Here is a 14444-nt window from a genome sequence, read left to right on the forward strand (position 1 = left end):
CCTGCTGAAGAAACATTCAGTACCTCTTAGAGAATGATGTTCCTTTCAGTTCAAAGAATCACTGACTGGAGTCACAGCCTCTTTGTATCCATGGCACATGCAGAAAGTGCACTGTGATAACGAATGACCTACAGCAGCTGAAAGTCATTGGCAAAAGAGACTGTTCTTACAGTATGTGTGCACTGCAGCTGAGCTCTGTGCCTCTGCCGAGCCTCTCTTTACTGTGTGGCTGGGAGAACCCTGAGTAAAAGGTCTGTTTTGCTAAAGCCCTTCAGGCCAAGGAAGCACTGCTGCCTAGCAGCAGTTTTAACACAGTTACAAAATGAACACAGTATTTATAGCTAATGCATTTATAATACACTCAGTTCTAACAAAGTCTTTACAGTTAAGATTTTCCTCTGTTTAAAAGCACAAGCTGAATCTTTGTTTCTTACATTCTGAAAAGTCTGGATTTTACTAGAAGGAAGGATTTATGTTTTGAATAGGCAAGTTCAGCAACACTTGCAGTTTGCTTCCTAACATCTTTGCATTTAATTAGACTAATTAGATAAGGCCCAGGTTTGATACCAGCTGATAGAATATAAATAAAAATGTCTTACATGTTTTTAGTGCAATTTTCTTTTAATTAGGGCATTTTTTGGAGTGGTACATTTAGAACCTGAGACCTGATGCAGTATCAAATAATTTACTGGCAGCATGATACTAGTGTGGATGAAAAAGCATGCTTTGTACAAGTATAGAATGTCTTTCTAACATGAGTCTCAAACAGAACTAAAGCAGCTTTGTAATTGTGTCTGTAAAGCCTCTTCATCTGTGAACAAAACTGTGTCAATCAGGGATCACATTTCTTACCCCTCTTAACTGCCTAGAGCTATAAACAGACCCCTTTACAAGTGCTGATATAGCAGTGGAAGTTATCTGTCCCTTTCTCACCGGCTGGAGCTTTCTTCTTGCCACAGCTCAGTGGGTAAAGCGTTCAGAGGAAAGATAGTCAGGTTTCCAAATGACACAGAAAAACACACCAGGCTGCTTATAATAAAGACTACCACAGAATCTACTACCATCAAGTTAACAACTGAGCTTAAATAGGGTCTACATAGATCTCAGTGAGCTTGTCTCAGAAGTAGTCCCGAGACACCTACGACTTGGTTGGGCATTCTGAGTTAGCACAGACTCCAGCATAGAGAGGACTAGGAACAAAAATGATGAGCACAGCTAGATCTGAAAGAGGGTATCTGTCCTTAGCCTCAAGCCCACTATTTAAATTGCTTGTGCTTACCTGAGTGATTTTGCCTGAAGAAGATGAAGGATCAGTCACGGAAACCACTCTGCTGGAGGTTACTGCCTTCCAGCTTCTGCTGGCAAAAGGGTAATAATGAGCAGCTGGAGGGCATACCTGTAACAGAGATCTTCCACCCATGTCAATTGTAGCATGGTATCTGTCTACAATCTCTCTGACTGACATAACTGTACTAGCTTTAGCTTGTAATATAGACCTAGATTAATAAAAGTTGCTAAATTGCTTGGTATATAAATCCTTACATTTATATTATTGAGTTTGTATTTTTATTTATCTGTATTTTCTGGGTGAATGTTCCTTTATATTATTTTAGATTATTAATAAATAATATAGTATGACTTCTCTTATTGTGACATGAAAAATTTAGCTGAAAGCACATAATATTGTGGCTTTTTTACTGAGATTAATTCTCCATTACTGTGTAACTTTCACCTTACCAGTAGTATTAATATAATGAAGAGACAAAAAGAGGGTGGAGAGGAACATGAAGTTGTCCTTGCAAGATCTGTGCAGCTTTACTCCAAAAAAAAGTGATTAAAATATCTGTTCTTAAATAAACTAGCTGAAAACTGGGCTCAATAGGAAAAGCAGACCTGGTGATCAATGTAACAATACAAGTCCAGAAAACCTTCTCTCTGTTGGCACACAGACTAGTTGTTAATTAAAAACTGAATAATTAACGTAGATTGATCACTGATCAAACTAGAAGTAGGATTTTAAGGGACAGAGAATTTTTTTTTTCTTACTGTGTTTGTGCAACAAGGATAAATAAATAGATCAACATTTTACTGAAAAAGTAGCAGGTATAAACTCAAATACAATTATGTATGCTCAAAAACTGTGCATCTGCATGAGGGAGCAGTAAAATAAGGAATAGTAAAATATATATATTAAAAAAGATTATTTTCCATGAAAATGGTCCATAAGCCAAAGAGGTTGGTTAAGTGAGGAAAAGATTGCTTTGAACCTCAGAGAACTTGTTTTTTTCAGGTAATATTCTTTTAACTACATTTTAAGTTAGTTTTACAAGTTCCATATAAAGCTAATAAACCCATAAGAGGACTAGAAGTCACCACCATTAGAGGCTTAAATGGCTTAATTGTTGTATTTTTGTCTTTCTTAGATCAAAAGAATAATTACTTTTATATTGAAATTAACATCGTTGTGTACTGTGACTTTATTAGCAGACATTTTATGTGTAGCTTAAAGTAGATCTCTATTAGCTTCTTGCACAGTGTATGCCAATGACAATCTCTTGTTCAGTCTCATAGCATTTTGTTCAGAACTCCTTAGATGTTACAGCATAGGATTTAGGAACAAATCTTGTAGATATCCTGTCACATCCAATAATTCTGCATTATTATGTACAGAGTTTAAAAACTTAGAGACAAAAATACTGGAAAATTAATGCTGATTTTATAAAAATCACTCACTTAAATTATATGCAGTGAATTACAAGTCAAGGTTAAATGAGAAAATATCTCTTGTACAGGTGTGAAAGTTTAGAGCAGCTCCAATAGGAAAGCCCTTAGGCAAGTAGAATTAAGCTTGGCCACAGACACCTGAAAGAAACATTGAAGTTACTGGGTTGCAGCATGAGACACAAGGACTGGAATAACGAATGTCGACTGGAGTTCATTGCTTCATGACACTTTGCCTAGAGACTCTCGGAAAGGAAGTAAAGGAGGCAAAGTTTTAAGGAAGTTTTTCAGAGTTTGTAGGAATGAACGACTGGATAGTGTGAATTGTTAAAATTAAGAGGCATTAGAGGAAATAAAACAAAGCACTAAGAGCAGTATGACCTCCAGAAGTCACAGAAAAGGTTGGAAGATAATAGTGCTACAGAAACTGTGATAGGAAAGAGTACAGTCAAAGACTTGGTGAAGTTACTCACTTTAGTAGTGAGTATCTTAGTCTTTTTTTAAACACATTGAAGTACATTTTCAGACATTTTTTGTTTCAAGTGGCAGCTATCCCTAGGTTTCTGCATGATTTTATTATAAATTATATATATATATATGGAATCACATTAGGTTGTTGTGTTTTGAGGAATTTATTATAAATAATTTCCTTTTATGCTTGCAAGAGCTTGTCTCTATGCAAAACCAGAACTAACATGTAAAGATGTCTGTATCTTCCGAGACTCAATTAAGTCTAAGGAGCAGCATGATGGATGAGAGGAGTCATGTTAAAAATAGAAGTTTCCTCCTATCCAAAAAGTAAAGCCCAGACCACAAAAAATAATTCTGACATGATTGTTGATGAAGGACTAGAGTAAAATCTCAGGGATTGTAGTAGATAGCAACATTCCTGACCTCTATGAAGGTCAGCCTGTGCTATTGATGGGTCAGTGTAAGAGCCACTGGGGCTGTGTAACCATGGTTTAAGACAGTCTGATTGCCACCAGATCTCACCATCATGGAGCATGCATTTCCCTTGTCTGTACTCATCCATCATCACAGTTTTATTTTTTTTAACCATAGCAACCTTATTCAGAGTGTTTACGTTAAAAACATAAACACATAGGGTCTTCTGGGCTGCCAAATCCAGTTCCACACTAACTGTGCTATACTTACTGCTTTTCTTTCTAAAAACGATAAATGATCAAGGTCTATCTTGAAACGGAATTGCTTTTGGGTTTCTTTCAATCCTTATATAGGTTGATGGAGAGCTAGCAGGTTTTTATTTTCTTACTTTTAGTTTTCAGCCTGTTATTTTTATTTCTAGTGATAATTTTCTTCATAGACCCTTGGGATTCTATAATTTAATTCTTATGAGCCCAGCTGCATTGGACTCTTTGCTTCTGTTGCTTCTTAAAAATTTCAGTTGCTTCTACCCCTTTGCTGTCTAGAATAAGATTCAGCAGAAAAAAAGTTTTAAAGAATATTTTTTTATGTGAATGTTGTAGTTAACCAGTTTGTATACAGCTAGTTGAAGTAATTCTTAACTCCACTTTTATTAGGATTTGTAACATGTTTTCTCAATATCCTAATAATTTTTGCACTGAAATAGTTAAATCTTATATTATACTGGATTGTAGAAGATAGATTCCTCTCTTTAAGGAAAAAAGCATTGTGTTTATTGTTAACTGAAGTATTCAGTTAATGCAGTTTATTTGGCAATTAAGATGCTAAAATATGTTATTCAGCTAACACTTAAAATTAGTCACTTTTGAGCTTCATTTTGGCTTATAGTTTAGTGGACCCCTGTATCTATACAACAAACAATAACAAAGTTCTCACACCCAGTCAGAACCGAGATATTTCTCGTGTCTTTGTGGGTCGCAGTCTTTACTTTATACATTTTCTCACAATGTGCTTAGCATGGAGTTTCCTGAGAACTGCAGGTATAACCACTGTTTTCTTTATCAGCAGGGCAATTATGGCCCTGTCATTACCTTTTACATCTATAGTGATTTTCTCACCAAAGAAAATGCAGATCCATAATAAATTTCTTCCCTTTCATATCAGTCGCGTTGTTCTGTGTAAAATCATTAAAAATACTCTATCAGAGCTAGTGGTCCAGAAGAAGGTGAAAAGACCAAATTCAACTTTCTGGTTTAATCTAAAAAGCAAAAAATTCTACATTGCCCAAAAAAGAACATTATCTTCCTTTAATAATCTATGAACTATAACAGGAAAGAGCAAAATCGCTTTTAAGCTTGTAGGCTGACTCTGACAATAGACTGAAATTTGCAAGTTGATACCTGAGGAAGTGTACAGAAAAAAGACAAGCTTATCTGATGCTTCCTAGATAGTCTTCTAGCCTCTAAGAACTTAATCAGACAAATCTTACAAGGTAGTTTATGTAAACATTTATACCTCTTGTACTCTGAGATTTTGTTATAATCACCACTGAAAGAATAACATGTAAGTTGATTAGTTTTGAGACAAATCTAAACTTTATAAAACTGTCTACAAATTTGCATGAAACAGCCATTGCTGAAAATATCAAACAGTTAGTGGAACAGGGATAAGAATTAAGATCTTTCTTCTTCTTGACAAGTGTGCTAACAACAAGGCAAGACTTGTTTCCTCTACATTTTGTTTCTATCAAAAATAAACTTAATTGGATCATGTTTCATAATAGCATCCAGAAGAAAACCAGTTTTAATTGAAAGGCTGAAGAATGTTCCTTTAACCTCAGAGTACTCTATGGCCGGGGGGCTAGAATGCGACAAAATACTGAGCTGAATGTCACTAGACTGAAACAGTTTTCTGGGTGAGGGCTTCAAGACTATGTATAGTGAGATACGAAGCCATTTGCAAAAAGCATTCGTCCTTCTTCTTTAAGAAAAAGCTTAAGGTCATAATTAAAAAGAAGGCTAAAATATACCCTCCAGTAAAATGTCTGTATGGTAAGATTCAAAGCTTTTCTCTGCTGTTAGTTGAATCATACCAGTTAGCTCTGTACAGCTATACACTGAGGTCTCCCAGATTCTCTTCATCCTTCACTGAGAATTAGTGAAGAATTGCTTCACTAGAACCACATCATCAGTCAGCAGAGCAAGACTTCCTATGATAGATCTGTAAAATGTACATGATTAAAACCTGTTTAGTGGTGCTTATTTCTCTACTATACCTCTTGGATAAAGCTTTGTGTTTGATATACCATCTAAAGTTAAATGAAATTAGTCCACCCTGCGAGTGCAAGTCCAAGTGTATTCTTGGTGAGATGATTATTTTTTATCCAGTTCTAAGGCTCATAACAGTTTCCTTGAAATATTTAGACATAAATTAGTCACAGAGTTGGCTTCAATTCTGTGAAACAAACTCCTAGAATTTAGGAGTTTGGGGCCTAAATCTTTTATGACTTTCTGTTTTAACCTACAGTTATATTGTAACTGATAAGAGCCAGTAAATTTTCCAAACTTTGAATGTTATCCTCAGCCATTGCCAATATACACACAAGCAATATTATATTCATCTTCATTCAAAAGGTGTCCTTGTGCTTCTCTTTTGTCTGAAGCATTTCTTAGGTCAATAACATTTTGCTACTTTGGGTTCAATTTGTTTTCTTTTTAGTAGATTTCCCCATTATTTCATCACCTGACTTCCTACATGACATGGCAAAAATATTTAACCTATTTGTTTATGTTTTTCACTCACATCTTATGTTTGAACAAAATCACACTTGCATATTTTTTTTTAAGTACTTTGTTGAATTTCCTCGGGTAATAGAAACTGATGGCTTGCAATGAACATTAACTTCTGAATGTTGCCTTTCAGTTGTACTATACAAAGTACTCTTGACTATCTTTGAGAACGTATATCTGATATTCCAGGAAATTAAAAACTGAGGGTATATGCCACATTTGCAATAATTCTAATTCCAGATAGTTAAAAGTTTAAATAAGGACTATTCCTACTTGTACTCCCAGATCTATATTCAGCCTTTTCAAAAGCTTTATTGTATAATTTAAAATAGTACATTAATTAATTTTATTATATTCTTACATTAAAAAAGAGTTGGAGAGGTGGATTTTCTATTCCTTAGATAAGCAATGGAGTATTTTCTTAATTTAGCATTAGAGTATCCTTGCTTGCAAACCAGCACTAATTGTACATGTGTCATCTCTGAATTAGCCCTCTGAAGATTAGTCATTGGGATATTCTGCTTGCATAAATAGATAAGAATATGGCTCTCAGATTATAACTTATGATATTAGATTTATTACAGAAAGTTCCTTTCATTCAAATCAGGCCTTTGTAAAAACTTTGTAACAGCACTGGACGGAACATGACTTCCTTAGAGTTAATTATCTTGTTTCAAGCGTAATGAGCTAAAGGGACATTATGAATTTCTGAATTCATACTTGCTTTGTTTTTCTTTATATTCCTGAAGTTAAGAAATGAAGAAAATCCAGTAAAGTGGTAGACATGAGAAAACCAGCTTAATTTTTTTTTTAATCAGAGAAAGCCCTATTTCTACTACAGCTAGTGAGAAAAAGAACAGCTGAGATCTGCTATATATCAAAGATGATGTGATTGCCACAAATCCTCAGACTAAAACTGTTATACATTTCTTTATCAACCCTCATATCCATGAGATAAATTTTTCTCAACACTCAACTACCGCAGCCAAAATAATTTCACCAAAGTCTGTGTATGTGTGAATGTGAATAAAACTTGTGTTTTAGAGCTTCAGCTGCCAAAGAAACATCTTCATATGCATTTTTATTTTATATTCTGTCAAGTGTACATTTATGAAGAAGTACAGACTCTCTTTGTGCATGCACAATTTATATATAGCTTTGTTCTTTCAGCTAGGCTGGCCAAAAATAGTCAATGCACATTCAAAGGAATCCTTGTAATATAGAAAATATCCCTAGCAGGAGGAAATAAATGCTGTTTAAGATATTGAATTGTTGGAACAGAGCCAGTAATGCAATTCTTGGTCAGTTGCATTTTTAGATGACTCATCAGATTTTCTCCTAATCTCTGCTTTGAGGCTCAGGGAGTACAGTCTTCAAAATCTGAACATAAGGAAAGAAATATTTTTTAAAAACAGAATAATCCTTTACACAACTTAGTATTATTGAATCTGTGATTTGGATGTGTTTGCAAATGTGGTGCAGTAGCTTGTACCAATCATAAATCTGGAAAGATGAGTAAACACTGTAATCCTACCTACTATTTTACCGTGAAAAATGAAAAGGAAACACAAAAACTTGTGCTTACCTGTAACAGTGGTAAAGAAACTGGCCTCTGGAATGAATTAAGAAATAGTAGTTTTGGGAAAAGAAAGCATTTAAATAAAAATACTTTATTTAAATATTTAAAAAAACCCCCAAAAACAACAAAGGAAAAAAGTGCAACATATACCTTTATTTTTTGAATGTTTATGGTTTTGCTTGTGTCTTTTCCATTCCTTCCAACTGCTGATAATGATTTCTCTTTTTTTTTTGGTGCTCTTCCATTGTCTTTTAACTCATAGCTACAAATCAAATAGCAGTCTCATTTTTTGTCACTGAGCTTCTCAAACACTAAAGAGAAACACCAAGTACTACAGCGCAGAAGTTAAATCCATCAAGGAGACAGTGCCAGAGAGAGAGGACTGGAGACATGCACACTCATCATGTAGTTCAGGTAAGTACTGGCACCCAGGCCTGAAAATAACTGCAGTCGCTGGGCAACAGGTGGTGGTTAAGGCTGCAGATGAGATTGCTCAGGACAATTACGGCCTATGGTGACCTCAGGGCTGTGGCACTGAATATGAAGACTTACTCAATTTTGTGGTATTTCTAAATAGCATGAAGTGTCTAATGAAACAAGTTTCCATCTGCACAGCCATACAACCAAACCAAATCTCCATAATACTTCAATCCAAGGTAATAAATTAGGTAAAAGATTTAGTAGCAACAAACTGATAAAAAAATAAACCTGCTAATACCAGAAATACCTATACTAGGCTAGATAGCTAACTTTGGTCCTGAAGGTGGAAAAGAATGTGAATATAGTATTTAAAACTGTAGTTAGAGAATAATCTAGTCAATAACATAAGTCTGATACACTAATTTTGAAGGGAAATTAAGTTAGTGAAAGAACAAACAAACAGTCCACCCTTAGGAAGACCTGAGGCTGATGCTCTGAAAGGATTATGTTAATCAAGCTGTCTGACAGACAGAAAGAATATTAAATGATTAAAAGAATTGATTTTTAATTTCAGGTACATATGTAACAAGAATAACCTGGAATATATATAATGTGTTTTTTGGTGATTTATGAAAGCTATCTCTCAAATCCAAACCCTTTCTGGAGCCAAAATTATTAACTCAGAACTTTTGGAATGTCCTCACGTGTTAATTAAGATCCACAGTCTGAAATAATTCCATAACATCCATATTCTGGGGAAAAAATGGAGCACAATCCATTGGTTGTTTTAATTGCATCCATAAGAACAGATACAGTGCTCACTGTCAGTCTTTTAGACAATGTTAGTTGTTAGAACTCTTGTCCAGGAAGAGGACATTTTGTTTCAGAGGCAGAGTTCAGTCCTTCATCTCTACAACATCAAATAGCACTGTGACTTAATTGCCTTGCCTGGGTGGAAAAGAGGCAGTCTCTGTATTCATTTTAAAGAAGTGCCAGTGTAAAGGAAATAGTTTGAGATAAATAGGGAAAAATGAAAGCATAACAGGAGTATGATGCTGTAACTTAATGGTTAGGACACTCATTGGGAAATAGAAATGTTGCTTTGAGTGTCCTATTTTTATAACTGTCTTTATATTTGATCTAATAAATTAGCTAATTCATGTTCATTTTGTTGAAAGCACAGCTAAGAACATGTTAGACCACTGAATACATATCAATATATTTTCTTGATTTTTTTCTTTGACATAAAAAATTATATTCTGTCCTGTAAGTTCACAGCTTCAAGATGCATGAAGATAAACCCTACCACGTTGCTAAGTTGTTCTCCTGAAATTTGGGGAATGACACTTTGAACTTAAGACACTAAGCTCAGGTTTCTTGCTCCCCAGTTGAACAGTTTAACCACAAAGTTTTTAGGAAATAAATGGACACCGCTGCAACTCAAACAGATTCAATCTGCAGCCACTGCTGCATTTGGAATCAGTCCTTCCTGTACATGTTAGATAAATTGTTTACTTCTACTTGTCTGACTTTTTCAAAATCACCTCTGCTCATTAAAAATAAGTTATCACCCCCAAAATAATTATCTCATTAGACTGAGAATTCATGATTTATTAATCTTCTCTGGGAGTCATCCATTAATCATATGGTCTATGTCAGAGAATACAATGCTTTTTAAATTTTATTAACAGAAAAAGCAGGTCAATATGGAAACAACATTTTCCTCCAAACATGCAATGGTTCTACAATATATTTCCAAAAAGGTATTAAGCTACAGTTAGTAAACAGATCTAGATCAAGCTATATCTACAACAGGCTGTAGTTTAGAAATTACTTCCTCACTGTGACAAAGAAAATCTGGAAAATTGAACATGTGTTATTTTTAATAAAAAAACCTGCAAAAGCCTTTTGAGAAATCACTGTAGGTCTATTAGAGAGAAATATTGATTATACCAAATATTTCTATGGTAAAAGAAGATATCACACACATTTGACACCACTTGTTTTTTTTGGTAAATTAAGATTATTTTCAGTAATATTATTGAAAAAGATAGGAGAATGACTATTGATTCATAGCTTTTGCAAAGCTTTGGACAAGTCTTTAACAGTGCTGTCACTCACCTTACTTTCTGCAAGAGCTTCCCATTTGAAAAAAAATCTTATAGAAACAATTTAAGAAACACCTGTATGTTTGCAAGTACTGTGATGAATGACCATACATACAAATAGATGGATATTTGATATTTTTTTGAAATGTCTTCTGAAAAAAAGGCATCTCTGGTACTTCCTGAGAGGAACTGTTCCCACTAGATACAGTATTTCAGGTTACTGCTGCTTCTACATGGACTTTTCACAGACTGCATCTCCATAGTCTGGGGTTTAGAGCAGGTCTGGTTGAATTTAAACAATCAGTTAGAATGAGCTCCCAACAGGAGACAGGCACTACTTCTCAAAACTATCAAAAGACTTTTCAGATACTGGTACTCATGGAAAGCAATGCCACATATTCATAAGGGTTTTGCTCTAACTGGTGTAATCTTTTTCTGCATAACTTAACCTTGAACAGAACTAGGAAAAATATATAACTGTTAGAAAATGTCTGATGGTTAAATGGTTGTTATTAGAAGAGCCAAATTACTGCATAATACTCTATTTATGACCTTAAATTCAATAATCTTGTAGGTTATTTACACATTTCAAGATTAGATGAAATAATTTCTGGCAGTAGCACAAAATATATAAAGACTTTTCTTTATGCCACACATGGGTTCCAGCAGAGCAAAAGTTAGTGTTTTACATAAAGTTAGATGCAAATTCCTGAAGATACTTCCAGCCATGGTGCCTAGAGAAGATAGGACACAAGCTTAATTCAAAATATCACTTCATGTCTTTTGGCTTGTTAAATGGATGTCATTTTACCCTTGATAAAATTGCTCTAAGTATTCAATTACTTCAGCCAAACTGTACCAGAAAAAAAAAAAAAAAAAAAAAAAAAAAGTTACTAAGCACAATGTAAGGTAAGATGATGAAGACAACCTTCAACTACAAATGAAATCACTACATACCCATTATGCCGTCTGCTTCATGCTGACTGCCAGATCTCTTATGGGGATTAAGTTATATGTATGCATATCGGTGGGATTCTTATCCCAAACATCCAGTGAAAATCAATTTATTTGTTTCATGTTTCTACCAAGAACTTCTGAAGTTCTAAATGTAACTTTACTCCATAGTAGGTGATTAAAAAATGCTAAAATAATAAAAGTTATTGTTGTTACCTTGGTCAAGAAGTTGGGCAGCAGTAAGCCTCTTACAAAGTTTCTTTTCAAAGTGGATCTAAGTCAAGGATCCTTTGATACATTTTTTTCCCCTGAAATTATTTTCCCTTCAACACAGTAAAAGCATGACAGTGAGCAATTTTCCTTGCCTAGAAATCTACAAGTACAATGAGCTTTGCATCTGAGTATCTCTAGATGGGAATCACTTCACCCAACATTCTGCATCTGAGTTGATCTACCAAAACTTTCTTTACAATCAAAAATAAATATATACTTTCAGGTTGCAACTGATCTAGGTATATCTTATGTATCTGTTTTGCTATAAAATGAATTGGTTAGTTTGTCTTCATTCACTCCAAAGAAGTTCCCCAAAAACTAGAAAGCTATATGTAGTGTAAATGCTTTCTGAATGGCTGCACTAGAATCTACAGCTGTTCTGCTACATGGAAGGATCAAATTCTCAATGTCTGCCTGTCATCCACTTACCACTAGTTACTAGCTTCAGTGAGTTCAGACATAAAAACAGAAACGAGAACTGTGTATGCACTGCTATTCAGTTCAGGTGAGGTGATGTACTGTTCATCTGTGCTGAAAGAAGATGGTTCTGTTTACATTTTCCTCCTGCTCTTAACTCTTGCTCTCAGCTCTCAAATCATGCCCTATCCTTTTGCAGTTCTGATGTTGCTTGGAACTTTTATGTGCATATGTAGTTCACTAACCCAGTGGAAAATTATCTTCCTTATGCCAGATTAGTTTCCTACTGTAATCTAAATTTAACTGTCTTTTGATGACCATGAGTTATTACTTCTCTATCCAAAACAAAAGCCTGTAACAGATAGGTAGAATCAGGTTATAATTAATATTTGCAGTCCTTGAACCCAAATATAAGTAGATAAAAACAGTGTAACCAACAAGAGTGTTTAGGCATTGTTTTTCTAACACTGCAATGGCATAATGAAGCACAGTGTATGAAGATTTTACACACATTCCTTGCCAATGTGACCTTCAAAGGGGCAAAGTCTGCTCTAATTGAATGTGCAAGGTATCCAGCTAACAAGAAATTCTGAAGAGAAACAAGAACAAAAGGCTGCAAGTAACCACAAGATCCTGAAGAATACAATTTATATAATGACTATCAAAAAGTTGTTACATGATATCAGGAGAAAATGACATCCCTTTCTGAAGGGAAGTAAGATGAAAAACACAAAACACTTAGGATGACTATTTATAACAGATATTTATCCCTTATGTTCTCATGTATCTGAGGGCTTTGCTATCAGGCTACAAGTATATGTGATAAGCTCAGTTTGCTTCCTGCAGAACCTGGAAGAAAGTGAGGTAAGATAATTCAGTGTATTAAGTTAGCTATTCCATACTACCAATATCATAGACCATTGACAAGAGCTTCTGAAGTTCCAAATGCAGTGATTTCATTCAGAGAGTCTCTCTAGTTTCTTGACCAGATTCTAAATCTATTATTTTTGTCAACTGACTTGTCATTAAGTGTAGAGGGAAGATTCAAATGAACATGGCATATTCATGCCAGGGCCAACCTGATATCTAGTATTAATGAGATATGTTAAACAGCTACTGTATTCTCTTGGGAAGTGAACTTACTTAATGCAGTAAAAGTGGACTTATCATAATATTCTGATAAAATCCAATAGCCTTGGTACTTACAGAGCTTCATTTGCCATTCTGCTATGCAGTATTTGTATTTTTATAATCTGTCAACAAAGATGCATCAGGATGAAATAAAGGCAAATAAAGAATCATGCCTCATGTCTTGTTGTTACAGAACCTATTGTAAATTACTACTGAAAATAAAAGAAACAGAGCCAAAATAAGTATTTTTTGGATACAGTTTTGGTATCCACATTCTTTGTTAATTTATAATATAACATGTTGATATTAAACATTTTGTTGCAGAAAAAGTAGCATGTAAATATAATGAAAAAGCTTTCCCTGGCTTGTAATATTTGTTGGCATCTGAACTATGCTATTCATTATAGGCTAAAAACTGATCCTTCAGTCAATCATAAACACACAAAGACATTTAGAAACTTACTCTTGATAAAGATATATTGATAAGATTATTTGAAATATCTCCTCACATTCTTATGACTAGACTGTTAAGACTAGTAAAATACAATGACAGAATACACAGTAAAGAGAACAGAGTTTTCCTGGATATAAAATTAATTTCCTGAGAAATCATTGCCCAAGATAAAAACGTCTTTATTTTAAAGTGGCATTTTCTTTGCAGGTAGATGTGTATGTATTCCTGTTTGTATTATTGGTTTCTGGCATTCAACAAAAATGACCTTTAATGTACAACTCTGGCTACTGAAAACTCTTATGTCCGGAGAGGAACAAGTGCAGAAAGAGTATCTCAATAGGAGACTACCGTATAACTGCAGTAAAAAAAAAGCTTAATGACAGCAAATTTAATAAGAGGCCTATGAAAACACTAGCTCAGTGACAGCTTTCAAAGTAAGGTGCTACAGTAATTCTATTACTTTAGCTATGCATACCTTAAAAAAACCCTAATGCATTACAATAAATAAATAAAGCACTAAATTGTACACACAATTCAATGAAGTTCAAGAGTGATGGTAAAATTTAAGCAACTACCAATAAAGAAAATCATAAAACTACAACTAAAGGCAAGTTAACTTGACTAACAAGCAACTAGAACTAGTTCCATGTATAAATTACAATATAAATTGTAAGTACTTCCAGCGTATTGCAATGGCTGAAGACATGGATTTT

The sequence above is a fragment of the Chaetura pelagica genome, unplaced genomic scaffold, assembly GCF_000747805.2.
Source record: "Chaetura pelagica isolate M959 unplaced genomic scaffold, ChaPel_1.0 scaffold190, whole genome shotgun sequence".
NCBI classification, from domain to species: Eukaryota; Metazoa; Chordata; class Aves; order Apodiformes; family Apodidae; genus Chaetura; species Chaetura pelagica.